The sequence below is a fragment of the Helianthus annuus genome, chromosome 1, assembly GCF_002127325.2.
Source record: "Helianthus annuus cultivar XRQ/B chromosome 1, HanXRQr2.0-SUNRISE, whole genome shotgun sequence".
In the NCBI taxonomy this organism is placed as follows: Eukaryota; Viridiplantae; Streptophyta; class Magnoliopsida; order Asterales; family Asteraceae; genus Helianthus; species Helianthus annuus.
This window is the reverse complement of record NC_035433.2, coordinates 139,231,907-139,245,588: the sequence shown is the minus strand read 5'-3', so window position 1 is coordinate 139,245,588 and position 13,682 is coordinate 139,231,907. Positions and strand designations below refer to the sequence as shown.

Here is a 13,682-nt window from a genome sequence, read left to right as displayed (position 1 = left end):
TCAAGAACATGATGAACCCTAAAACATAAAACATAAAAATTTTTCTTTAGTTCACATTTAAACAGCCTAAAATAATGAGATTGCGAGTCGCAACCACGATCTCGACTAATGACGTTATGGTTGCGAGTCGCAACTACGGTCTCGACTAATCACGTTATGGTTGCGAGTCGCGACTACGGTCTCGACTAATGACGTTATGGTTGCGAGTCGCAACTACGGTCTCGACTAATCACGTTATGGTTGCGAGTCGCAACTACGGTCTCGACTAATCACGTTATGGTTGCGAGTAGCAACCTCATGGTCTTGAGTGATGACGTAATGGTTGCGAGTAGCAACCTCATGGTTGCGAGTGATGACGTTATGGTTGCGAGTAGCAACCTCATGGTTGCGAGTAGCAACCTCATGGTTGCGAGTAGCAACCTCGCTAACAGCTGTTAATTGTGATGACATAACTGAAAATTCGAAAACTAAGGGATTATGAGATATTCTTTCCTGTTTTAAGCTGATCTAATTTTGTCAACAGATTTCGAAATTGCAATCTCTTTATATTTTTAACAGTTTTTCTAAAAAATTTAGAGGACAAAAATAGATCAAAACCAGGAAAAACACTTAATAATCCAAATCATATTCCAAATCATAACAGAATACTTCGAATTTTCTCAAGAACATGATGAACCCTAAAACATAAAACATAAAAATTTTTCTTTAGTTCACATTTAAACAGCCTAAAATAATGAGATTGCGAGTCGCAACCACGGTCTCGACTAATGACGTTATGGTTGCGAGTCGCAACTACGGTCTCGACTAATCACGTTATGGTTGCGAGTCGCGACTACGGTCTCGACTAATCACGTTATGGTTGCGAGTCGCAACTACGGTCTCGACTAATCACGTTATGGTTGCGAGTCGCAACTACGGTCTCGACTAATCACGTTATGGTTGCGAGTAGCAACCTCATGGTCTCGAGTGATGACGTAATGGTTGCGAGTAGCAACCTCATGGTTGCGAGTGATGACGTTATGGTTGCGAGTAGCAACCTCATGGTTGCGAGTAGCAACCTCATGGTTGCGAGTAGCAACCTCGCTAACAGCTGTTAATTGTGATGACATAACTGAAAATTCGAAAACTAAGGGATTATGAGATATTCTTTCCTGTTTTAAGCTGATCTAATTTTGTCAACAGATTTCGAAATTGCACTCTCTTTATCTTTTTAACAGTTTTTCTAAAAAAATTAGAGGACAAAAATAGATCAAAACCAGGAAAAACACTTAATAATCCAAATCATATTCCAAATCATAACAGAATACTTCGAATTTTCTCAAGAACATGATAAACCCTAAAACATAAAACATAAAAATTTTTCTTTAGTTCACATTTAAACAGCCTAAAATAATGAGATTGCGAGTCGCAACCACGATCTCGACTAATGACGTTATGGTTGCGAGTCGCAACTACGGTCTCGACTAATCACGTTATGGTTGCGAGTCGCGACTACGGTCTCGACTAATCACGTTATGGTTGCGAGTCGCAACTACGGTCTCGACTAATCACGTTATGGTTGCGAGTAGCAACCTCATGGTCTCGAGTGATGACGTAATGGTTGCGAGTAGCAACCTCATGGTTGCGAGTGATGACGTTATGGTTGCGAGTAGCAACCTCATGGTTGCGAGTAGCAACCTCGCTAACAGCTGTTAATTGTGATGACATAACTGAAAATTCGAAAACTAAGGGATTATGAGATATTCTTTCCTGTTTTAAGCTGATCTAATTTTGTCAACAGATTTCGAAATTGCACTCTCTTTATCTTTTTAACAGTTTTTCTAAAAAATTTAGAGGACAAAAATAGATCAAAACCAGGAAAAACACTTAATAATCCAAATCATATTCCAAATCATAACAGAATACTTCGAATTTTCTCAAGAACATGATAAACCCTAAAACATAAAACATAAAAATTTTTCTTTAGTTCACATTTAAACAGCCTAAAATAATGAGATTGCGAGTCGCAACCACAATCTCGACTAATGACGTTATGGTTGCGAGTCGCAACTACGGTCTCGACTAATCACGTTATGGTTGCGAGTCGCGACTACGGTCTCGACTAATCACGTTATGGTTGCGAGTCGCAACTACGGTCTCGACTAATCACGTTATGGTTGCGAGTCGCAACTACGGTCTCGACTAATCACGTTATGGTTGCGAGTAGCAACCTCATGGTCTCGAGTGATGACGTAATGGTTGCGAGTAGCAACCTCATGGTTGCGAGTGATGACGTTATGGTTGCGAGTAGCAACCTCATGGTTGCGAGTAGCAACCTCATGGTTGCGAGTAGCAACCTCGCTAACAGCTGTTAATTGTGGTGACATAACTGAAAATTCGAAAACTAAGGGATTATGAGATATTCTTTCCTGTTTTAAGCTGATCTAATTTTGTCAACAGATTTCGAAATTGCAATCTCTTTATCTTTTTAACAGTTTTTCTAAAAAATTTAGAGGACAAAAATAGATCAAAACCAGGAAAAACACTTAATAATCCAAATCATATTCCAAATCATAACAGAATACTTCGAATTTTCTCAAGAACATGATGAACCCTAAAACATAAAACATAAAAATTTTTCTTTAGTTCACATTTAAACAGCCTAAAATAATGAGATTGCGAGTCGCAACCACGATCTCGACTAATGACGTTATGGTTGCGAGTCGCAACTACGGTCTCGACTAATCACGTTATGGTTGCGAGTCGCAACTACGGTCTCGACTAATCACGTTATGGTTGCGAGTCGCGACTACGGTCTCGACTAATCACGTTATGGTTGCGAGTCGCAACTACGGTCTCGACTAATCACGTTATGGTTGCGAGTAGCAACCTCATGGTCTCGAGTGATGACGTAATGGTTGCGAGTAGCAACCTCATGGTTGCGAGTGATGACGTTATGGTTGCGAGTAGCAACCTCATGGTTGCGAGTAGCAACCTCATGGTTGCGAGTAGCAACCTCGCTAACAGCTGTTAATTGTGATGATATAACTGAAAATTCGAAAACTTAGGGATTATGAGATATTCTTTCCTGTTTTAAGCTGATCTAATTTTGTCAACAGATTTCGAAATTGCAATCTCTTTATCTTTTTAACAGTTTTTCTAAAAAATTTAGAGGACAAAAATAGATCAAAACCAGGAAAAACACTTAATAATCCAAATCATATTCCAAATCATAACAGAATACTTCGAATTTTCTCAAGAACATGATGAACCCTAAAACATAAAACATAAAAATTTTTCTTTAGTTCACATTTCAACAGCCTAAAATAATGAGATTGCGAGTCGCAACCACGATCTCGACTAATGACGTTATGGTTGCGAGTCGCAACTACGGTCTCGACTAATCACGTTATGGTTGCGAGTCGCGACTACGGTCTCGACTAATCACGTTATGGTTGCGAGTCGCAACTACGGTCTCGACTAATCACGTTATGGTTGCGAGTCGCAACTACGGTCTCGACTAATCACGTTATGGTTGCGAGTAGCAACCTCATGGTCTCGAGTGATGACGTAATGGTTGCGAGTAGCAACCTCATGGTTGCGAGTGATGACGTTATGGTTGCGAGTAGCAACCTCATGGTTGCGAGTAGCAACCTCATGGTTGCGAGTAGCAACCTCGCTAACAGCTGTTAATTGTGATTACATAACTGAAAATTCGAAAACTAAGGGATTATGAGATATTCTTTCCTGTTTTAAGCTGATCTAATTTTGTCAACAGATTTCGAAATTGCAATCTCTTTATCTTTTTAACAGTTTTTCTAAAAAATTTAGAGGACAAAAATAGATCAAAACCAGGAAAAACACTTAATAATCCAAATCATATTCCAAATCATAACAGAATACTTCGAATTTTCTCAAGAACATGATGAACCCTAAAACATAAAACATAAAAATTTTTCTTTAGTTCACATTTAAACAGCCTAAAATAATGAGATTGCGAGTCGCAACCAAGATCTCGACTAATGACGTTATGGTTGCGAGTCGCAACTACGGTCTCGACTAATCACGTTATGGTTGCGAGTCGCGACTACGGTCTCGACTAATCACGTTATGGTTGCGAGTCGCAACTACGGTCTCGACTAATCACGTTATGGTTGCGAGTCGCAACTACGGTCTCGACTAATCACGTTATGGTTGCGAGTAGCAACCTCATGGTCTCGAGTGATGACGTAATGGTTGCGAGTAGCAACCTCATGGTTGCGAGTGATGACGTTATGGTTGCGAGTAGCAACCTCATGGTTGCGAGTAGCAACCTCGCTAACAGCTGTTAATTGTGATGACATAACTGAAAATTCGAAAACTAAGAGATTATGAGATATTCTTTCCTGTTTTAAGCTGATCTAATTTTGTCAACAGATTTCGAAATTGCAATCTCTTTATCTTTTTAACAGTTTTTCTAAAAAATTTAGAGGACAAAAATAGATCAAAACCAGGAAAAACACTTAATAATCCAAATCATATTCCAAATCATAACAGAATACTTCGAATTTTCTCAAGAACATGATGAACCCTAAAACATAAAACATAAAAATTTTTCTTTAGTTCACATTTAAACAGCCTAAAATAATGAGATTGCGAGTCGCAACCACGATCTCGACTAATGACGTTATGGTTGCGAGTCGCAACTACGGTCTCGACTAATCACGTTATGGTTGCGAGTCGCGACTACGGTCTCGACTAATCACGTTATGGTTGCGAGTCGCCACTACGGTCTCGACTAATCACGTTATGGTTGCGAGTCGCAACTACGGTCTCGACTAATCACGTTATGGTTGCGAGTAGCAACCTCATGGTCTCGAGTGATGACGTAATGGTTGCGAGTAGCAACCTCATGGTTGCGAGTGATGACGTTATGGTTGCGAGTAGCAACCTCATGGTTGCGAGTAGCAACCGCATGGTTGCGAGTAGCAACCTCGCTAACAGCTGTTAATTGTGATGACATAACTGAAAATTCGAAAACTAAGGGATTATGAGATATTCTTTCCTGTTTTAAGCTGATCTAATTTTGTCAATAGATTTCGAAATTGCAATCTCTTTATCTTTTTAACAGTTTTTCTAAAAAATTTAGAGGACAAAAATAGATCAAAACCAGGAAAAACACTTAATAATCCAAATCATATTCCAAATCATAACAGAATACTTCGAATTTTCTCAAGAACATGATGAACCCTAAAACATAAAACATAAAAATTTTTCTTTAGTTCACATTTAAACAGCCTAAAATAATGAGATTGCGAGTCGCAACCACGATCTCGACTAATGACGTTATGGTTGCGAGTCGCAACTACGGTCTCGACTAATCACGTTATGGTTGCGAGTCGCGACTACGGTCTCGACTAATCACGTTATGGTTGCAGTCGCAACTACGGTCTCGACTAATCACGTTATGGTTGCGAGTCGCAACTACGGTCTCGACTAATCACGTTATGGTTGCGAGTAGCAACCTCATGGTCTCGAGTGATGACGTAATGGTTGCGAGTAGCAACCTCATGGTTGCGAGTGATGACGTTATGGTTGCGAGTAGCAACCTCATGGTTGCGAGTAGCAACCTCATGGTTGCGAGTAGCAACCTCGCTAACAGCTGTTAATTGTGATGACATAACTGAAAATTCGAAAACTAAGGGATTATGAGATATTCTTTCCTGTTTTAAGCTGATCTAATTTTGTCAACAGATTCGAAATTGCAATCTCTTTATCTTTTTAACAGTTTTTCTAAAAAATTTAGAGGACAAAAATAGATCAAAACCAGGAAAAACACTTAATAATCCAAATCATATTCCAAATCATAACAGAATACTTCGAATTTTCTCAAGAACATGATGAACCCTAAAACATAAAACATAAAAATTTTTCTTTAGTTCACATTTAAACAGCCTAAAATAATGAGATTGCGAGTCGCAACCACGATCTCGACTAATGACGTTATGGTTGCGAGTCGCAACTACGGTCTCGACTAATCACGTTATGGTTGCGAGTCGCGACTACGGTCTCGACTAATCACGTTATGGTTGCGAGTCGCAACTACGGTCTCGACTAATCACGTTATGGTTGCGAGTCGCAACTACGGTCTCGACTAATCACGTTATGGTTGCGAGTAGCAACCTCATGGTCTCGAGTGATGACGTAATGGTTGCGAGTAGCAACCTCATGGTTGCGAGTGATGACGTTATGGTTGCGAGTAGCAACCTCATGGTTGCGAGTAGCAACCTCGCTAACAGCTGTTAATTGTGATGACATAACTGAAAATTCGAAAACTAAGGGATTATGAGATATTCTTTCCTGTTTTAAGCTGATCTAATTTTGTCGGTTCAGTTCTGTTTATGCATGAAGAAAACAATATAAATCATACCTGTCACAGCAGATAGTGCAGAGGAGAATCCAGTAATGGAGTTCGACATGCCTGTCATCTTGATCTGGTTCCTCCTTAGGGTGCTGACTGATGATGGGGACTTAGAGAACCGAAAAGGGGTATCGGTTATGGAGAGGAGGTTTCGTGATGATGTTATGGCTAATGGGGTGTGTGAATTGTATATCTGAGTAACCCTTAAACCTCCACATAACTCTCCTTATATAAGCACCCAGGAGGAAACCTAATTAGTTACTAAGGGTAATATGGTCCATCAACAATTACCAACTAATTAAATAATAGGTTCTAATATATTTTGATCTCTATAATGTAAATGATTATGATGGCTATAGATTAAATATTAATACGTAAAATATTTAATCTTACACATAGATTACCAATAATTTGTATTTTTTTAAGCTTATGAGCATCTTCTAACATCAACACTAATGTGCGGCTAACTATCCATTGCCCACCTATTTCTACAACTAAAAATATGATAATAAACATAATGAATTTTTTTGTTGTTCTCTTAAATAAAGAATTTTAACACTAACTTAATACCAAGTAATCCAGGAAATCCATGGCCACTAAAAATAAAAGTATTCTATCATTTGTTCTGTTTTTAATACCTTTCCACTCCACCCTTTTACTCCATATCTATCACCTCTAACAATTGCTTTGATATTAGCAACCATCGTAGCAGCACCGATGTTGTCATACCCCAACCAGTGGCGGAATCATCAGAGCGGGACGAAAAAGATTGCAAGAGACTTCATAACACTATTTGTGACAATATTTAAATAAACCCATTTCATTTCATAAATATCAAATTGTCAAACATTACATAAATTCCAAATAACAACATGTTCAAAACATAACAATAACAAAATTTGAAACAACATATTAAACCTAGCACGTCTATATGTGTATCTAAGCATCGTCGCTACTTTATTTCATAGTAATCATCATCCTCAACCTGTGACATGTTTAAAATAAAGTTCAATGCAGAGGCAATGGCGAGTATACAAGTTTGAGACATACATAGCATAAAAGATGAGTTTAAACGATTCCTCATAGCAAGCAAGTGATACAAGATAAACATTAAAATCGGCATGTGTCTAGCATATCAAACCAATGATGAAATGCAATAAGCTCATGACATAACCTCAAGTCTACGGGCGGTGCGTTAATCCTATAGCGCTATATATGTCAAGGATAGGCTCGATCAAAGCTAATGATAAGTATAACACAAAATGAAATTAACCCAAGTTCAGTGTATCAAGCAATCACGTATACAAGCATGTTATAAGAATGTTTGTGCATTTATGTAAAAGTTCATGTGTAAGTTTTTATAAGTAAACATGTTACACCCCAAAAGTGGTAAACGTAAAGAGGGGATTCGAGTATACTCACGTTTTTGCAAGTTGTTCCTACTTGAATCTGTGAGAAAGTTGGTTGTTTAGAGTGGAGCACCTTGTCCTTCTACATGAGGAAAAACATAGGTGTATGAGTTTGGGGAAATCCGAAGATTATAGATTCGGAATTAAAATGACATGAAAGTAACATATGAAAATAATCATCTATCACATATGATGTTTAGATGATATACCTACTTAACTTGACAATGCCCATTTGTTCAACATCAAGTGTTCGGTTTAGCGATTATGTTATATAAGTATTATTAGGATATACTACATCATATATGTCAAGTATGAGGTAGAAGATTAAAATCTTCATTTAGGTACGTCTAAGTATCATGGAAATCATGTAGGAGGTAGGAAGAACAAGTCTTCTATTTAGGCACCTCTAAGTGTTCACCACTACACTTGATGTTATGAACATTCAAGGAGGGTCATGAACTTGCAAGTAATAATAGAATATGTACAAATAATCTATGAGAAATCATCAAGCAATGTGTGGATTTTCAAGTAGGATAGCCTAAGTTAATCCTAAATCACACAATCATCAAGCTTTGAGCTTGAACATCACTTGTGGGTTAAACCCTTGAACAACACAGAAAGTTTGTGAGGTTTATACCTTTGATTTTGCATGTCTCAACCTTGTTTTTAAGCCTAACTAACCATGGAAGTGGTTATAAGCATAAGGACATAGATTTGATATGAGTTAGACTCAAGTTTAAGAAAGTTTAGTAAAGTTTAAATCAAAACAGAAACAAACAGTGAACTTTGGAGCCTTTTTGATGATGTTCCAGGGCTTGGTTCTTCATGAAAACCCAATGGAAACGTAGCTAAGGTCAATCGAAAGAAGTAGGAAAAAGAATCGAGTGAATCGGATGAGTAACGAGTGAGTTATGCTCACTTTTGTAATATGGTATGAATCTGTCTTGTGCTTGGATTCAACTGCGAATTTAGAGTGTTTTAATGTTGCAAAAGTGAAAAAGTGGTTGGGATTAGAGTGGTATTTATAGGGAGTATTTAGGGTTTAAATTGGTTGCAATTAATAGGATTAGTTGGTTGTTAAATAAATGAAAAAAAAAAAAAAACAATTCAAAGCTGCCATAAAGGTTGTTGGTCGCATGGCTGCAACAACCTTGATGTTATTATTATTATTATTATTATTGTTTGTTTTGATCATTAACTAGTTATTTTCATTCCGCGCGTTGCGGCGGGACTCAATGACTACAAAAGGCGTGTCAGCAACGGCAAACAAATACTGAATATCAAAACATAAATAAAATTACGTGGTAAGGTTAGTCACTCCGTCATAAAAAACGATTTTAAATAACCTAATATATAATAATAGGGCCCACACGTCCTATACGTTGGAAATTCGGTTGTTTTCAGTTCAATTATTACGTTGCTAACACGTTAAAATATGGATGAGCTCGGTACCGGTAACGGCAGCGAAAGTACCGATCCGGAAAATCATCGAAATTAGGTACCGGCACCGAAAATGCTCGGTACAATACGGTATGGTATTTGAAGGTAAAAATCAATAAATACAGGTATGGTGCTAGACTGGTGTCGAACCGAAAGTAACGATTCTGAAAACGCCAAAAGGTGGGTACCAAATTGGTACCAAAAATGATTTGGTATATTAAATTTGGTACCGATACGATACCGGTTCGTTTACAGGATTTGATACGATTTGCTCATTAATATTCTAAATATCCAAGTTAATTTACATGCTACAATTCATTCATTACAGAAAAAGACAAAAAAGAAAGCAAAATAAGTTGTTGTGTATATAAAATCTCATTCAAACAAAATACAGTTTACTTACTGTGTGTATGAAAAGTAATCTAAATGGTGCAATTACTTGCATTGTTGTGTTGCTACAGGATTTGATGAGCTCGTTACCAACCGGTACCGAAATCCCCAAAAGTGGGTACCGGTACCGAATATACCTAGTATGGTACGGTTCGGTACTGGTCGGTACAGGTACGGCACCGGTATTTGAGGGTAAAAACCGGTGAATACCTGTGCAGAACCGGTACCGAAAGTACACCGGTTTATTAAATTTGAGACCCATACCAATACCCGATACCATTTGCTCATCTCTTAATGATGTTACTATTCATTCCATTCTAGTTTTAAATAAACTAATCTAATTCTAATTCTAATTTAATAATATTAAAACACTGTTCATTCAACTTCTTTTTTTATTATATATAGATTCCAGTATAATAGGTATATTATATATAGGATGAATCAATATATAAGAGATGGGGATTTAATAATTGAAACAACAACAATTTGCCACAAGGCTCCTGGGATTGGAATGGCTATTACAACCATGTTTTATTCTTTTTTTTTTCCTACATACATGTTAGGTATTATAATATTATAGGGGAAGGTTCAAATAAAAACCACTAGTTATTGTGAAAACTCGAAAACTAATTAAAAAAGGCATATTGGATTTAAATAATCCCAACTCACTGTTATTGGCTAATAATAATCGCAACTCATTTAATCACCAATAATAATCCGAACTATTCACTTTTGTTTGTAAAATACTCCCAGTTAAAAAAACACTAACTAGGTTAAAAAATTGCTGACGTGGCAGGTGACGTGGCATGCCACATCAGCAAATTTGCTGACGTGGCAGTTGATGTGGCATTTTTTGATGACATGGCAGCTGACGTGGCTGTCTACGTGGCATTTTTGATGACGTGGCAACTGATGTGGCAGGTGACGTGGCATACCACATCAACAATTTTTTAACCTAGTTAGTGTTTTTTTAACTGGGAGTATTTTACAAACAAAAGTGAATAGTTCGGATTATTATTGGTGATTAAATGAGTTAGGATTATTATTGGCCAATAACAGTGAGTTGAGATTATTTAAAACCAAATTGCCATTAAAAAAGCCAAAAAAACATACAAAATTTTATTTTTATTTTTATTTTTTTGCAAACCAAATTTCACAGGTTTTTTAATATAAAAAAAAATTCAAAAAAAAAAAAAAAATTGTGTAGTGCACATGTGTAATACTACACATGTGTATTATTACACATGTGCACTACACAATTTTTTTTTTTGAAAAAAAGTTTTTTTTTATATATAAAAACTAGCGATTTTTATCAAAAAATTGAAAAAAAAAATTTTATATGTTTTTTAGGCTTTTTTTCAGTTAGTTTTCAAGTTTTCACAATAAAAGTGGTTTTCATTTGAATGATTCCCTAATATTATAATATGCTAAGTTGATTGCACATATTATTATCTATCAAATACTATGGGATTAGGTGTTAATTAGTGTGGCATATTATAAAATATAATATAATATGAAATGTCAATATGATCATATTTAAAAGTGGCCAAATATAAATTAGCCATGGAATTGGCTGTGTACTAGATTGGCCATAAGGCCATCTCCATTTCTTTCTTTTTTTTGTTTTGTAAATTTCAATATTAATATAATATTAGGTATTAGTATTATATTATTATTATTATTATTATTATTATTATTATTATTATTATTATTATTATTATTATATTACTAGGATTATTTTTAGTATTAGAATTTAACCACATACTTAATAGTTAACAAGCACGTATAAGTTGTGAGTACTAGTATGTTGGGTATCAGTTGCGCGTATGTATTGGAGATTGGTAACGCATAACCCGAGTATTGCAACACGTAAAAGCATGTATAAAAATAGAATTTCATTACGATCGAAGTCTCGGATTTACAATGGCTTGAAACGAAAAGATGATTACAAAAATACAAGATTTCAAAAAATAGAAATACGAACAATGCCTTCTAATTATGGAAAGTACGAAAAAGCAGGGCGTTACATGTGTAGTCCTATAATATAATGTCAGGTACTTAGTTAATTATGAACTACCATTTTTCATATAATATACATTTAAAAGCAAAACAACCCACCTTCGGGACTCCCACATAAACATCTTTACCATTTGGGTGATTTATTATAGTCCCAGGTTGGACATTCTTAACATTAGTAGCGGTATCATTCTTCTCCGTTATGGTACCCTTTTTGGTAACTGAATGAACCACATATATCTACCTGCAATCTAAATTACTCACCATTTAAATTCAACTTGGCACATCCCCGATTCCCTTACCGAAACTAAACGTACAACCTTAGTGTTAGCTTATTCATTCCTTATATACACTAAACATTGATGCTCTAACACCAGATTTATTTTACCAAAAAGTAGTAACACACATGTACCGTAAGCAATAAAACCAACATATCACCACCAATAATAGCACATTTACTTTGGTAATGCAGAGGATTGATTTTGATAATTGTCCCATCCTATGGAACCAGCAATAAGGATCTTCCTTGTACGAACTACATTACAGTAAAAACAAAAGTAGATACAAGTACTATGTTGCTCTAAACACTGAAAATAGGTACAAGGAAAGGCAGAGAAGGGTCGTTGATCACCGGAATGACATGGGGATTGTGGTAGTTATGTCGGAATTTAAAAAATTAATTAGATAAATAAGGTAAAATCAATAAAAAAGAAGAGTAAACTTCCGTTTTGCTTATGTTAATTAAGGAGATGGATAATTAGATATATAAAATATAATTATTTGATTTTAATAAAAGAAAATTTATATTTCGTATATTCAAAAACTGGAGGCAGACGTTTAAGAGGGCAGGGTTTCAATAATATTCTCTCCAATTTGTTTCCTCTAATGTTACACTGCTTCTTGGCCTCTTTGGCCACGTCCAACGCCTCGAGTGGTGATCCTAATGAACCTTTTGTAGTGTTGTTTCTATTTTGCTTCATATTTTTCTGTTTTGTTTCTTGTTTCTGTCGGGTTCTATATGTCGGCGAATTTGCAGCTCTTGTAATAAGCAAGCAACCTGTTGGTAGGTGCATGAATGAAATTTGTTTTATTGACCTTTAAAAAAAAATCAAAAGGTGTAACTTTGGTTGGCCCACATGAGCATTTATCATTCCTTTCCGGGTTTTAATTTATTTGAAGTGCATAAAACTTTTATTACATATGTTTACATTTATTTATAACTTTAAAGTATTTTTTTAAATGAAGTAGTTGGGTAGTGACAAAAATATATAATGTCTTTATTTTAATGACATTATTTTTAGTTTTACACTATTATTACTCTAATATACAAGTTATTTTACAGTAGTTAAATGGAGGTTTTATTCTCTAAGTTTAATCTATGAAAAATATTTTCATAGTGAATGAGAGCGTAGTTTATGAAGTTTTAGTTATTGATTTATTTATACTTTTATATAACTAAAGTCATCTACTTATTTCCTAAGTAAAATCTTAATATTAGAAAACAAATTACTAAACTTAACATAATACTCACCTTTCTGAAGCTCAAAAACATGTCATGTCGATCGTTGATTTGACCGCGTGCCGTTCAACAAGACGCCACTCAAGGTTTGCTCGACGTATCCGAATAAACCTCATCTTGTTGCAGAATAGAATTTGTATAAACAAATTACAAGGTAACTAGAGATCTGAGGTTGAATGAAAAAGTTGTTGAATTTACTTGTTCATAAGGAGAAGGGAGATAGATCATAAATAGGTGATGCATAGTGGGTTCCAGCAGGAAATCCGGGATCCTTCATGTGTGGTCACTTTCATTTCATTGCAGGGGATCCTTCATGTGTGGTAACTTTCATTTCATTGCAGGTCTCTTTTAAACAAGATACGGTCAAAAACAGAAACACATATATCTATTATCTTATCTTTACTTCTTTTATTTTTCTTTTATTTTTTCCTTGGTTTTATTACCTATTTATTTATACCTTTAGATGACTAAAGTTATCTATTCATTTCCTAAGTAAATTCTTAAAATTAGTATAAACGTGTGAAATTCT

At 35.6% G+C, this 13,682-nt stretch overlaps 1 long non-coding RNA gene across 1 annotated transcript; it reads right to left on the bottom strand.

Moving 5' to 3' along the window:
• Window positions 1-7,183: 7,183 nt before the first annotated feature.
• LOC110940375 lies at window positions 7,184-13,471 on the bottom strand. The gene is made up of 4 exons (XR_002593094.2): window positions 13,166-13,471; window positions 12,094-12,691; window positions 7,802-7,870; window positions 7,184-7,364 (listed from the first exon to the last, which is right to left on the bottom strand). It is a non-coding gene; the product is annotated as an uncharacterized LOC110940375 (long non-coding RNA).
• Window positions 13,472-13,682: the final 211 nt, after the last annotated feature.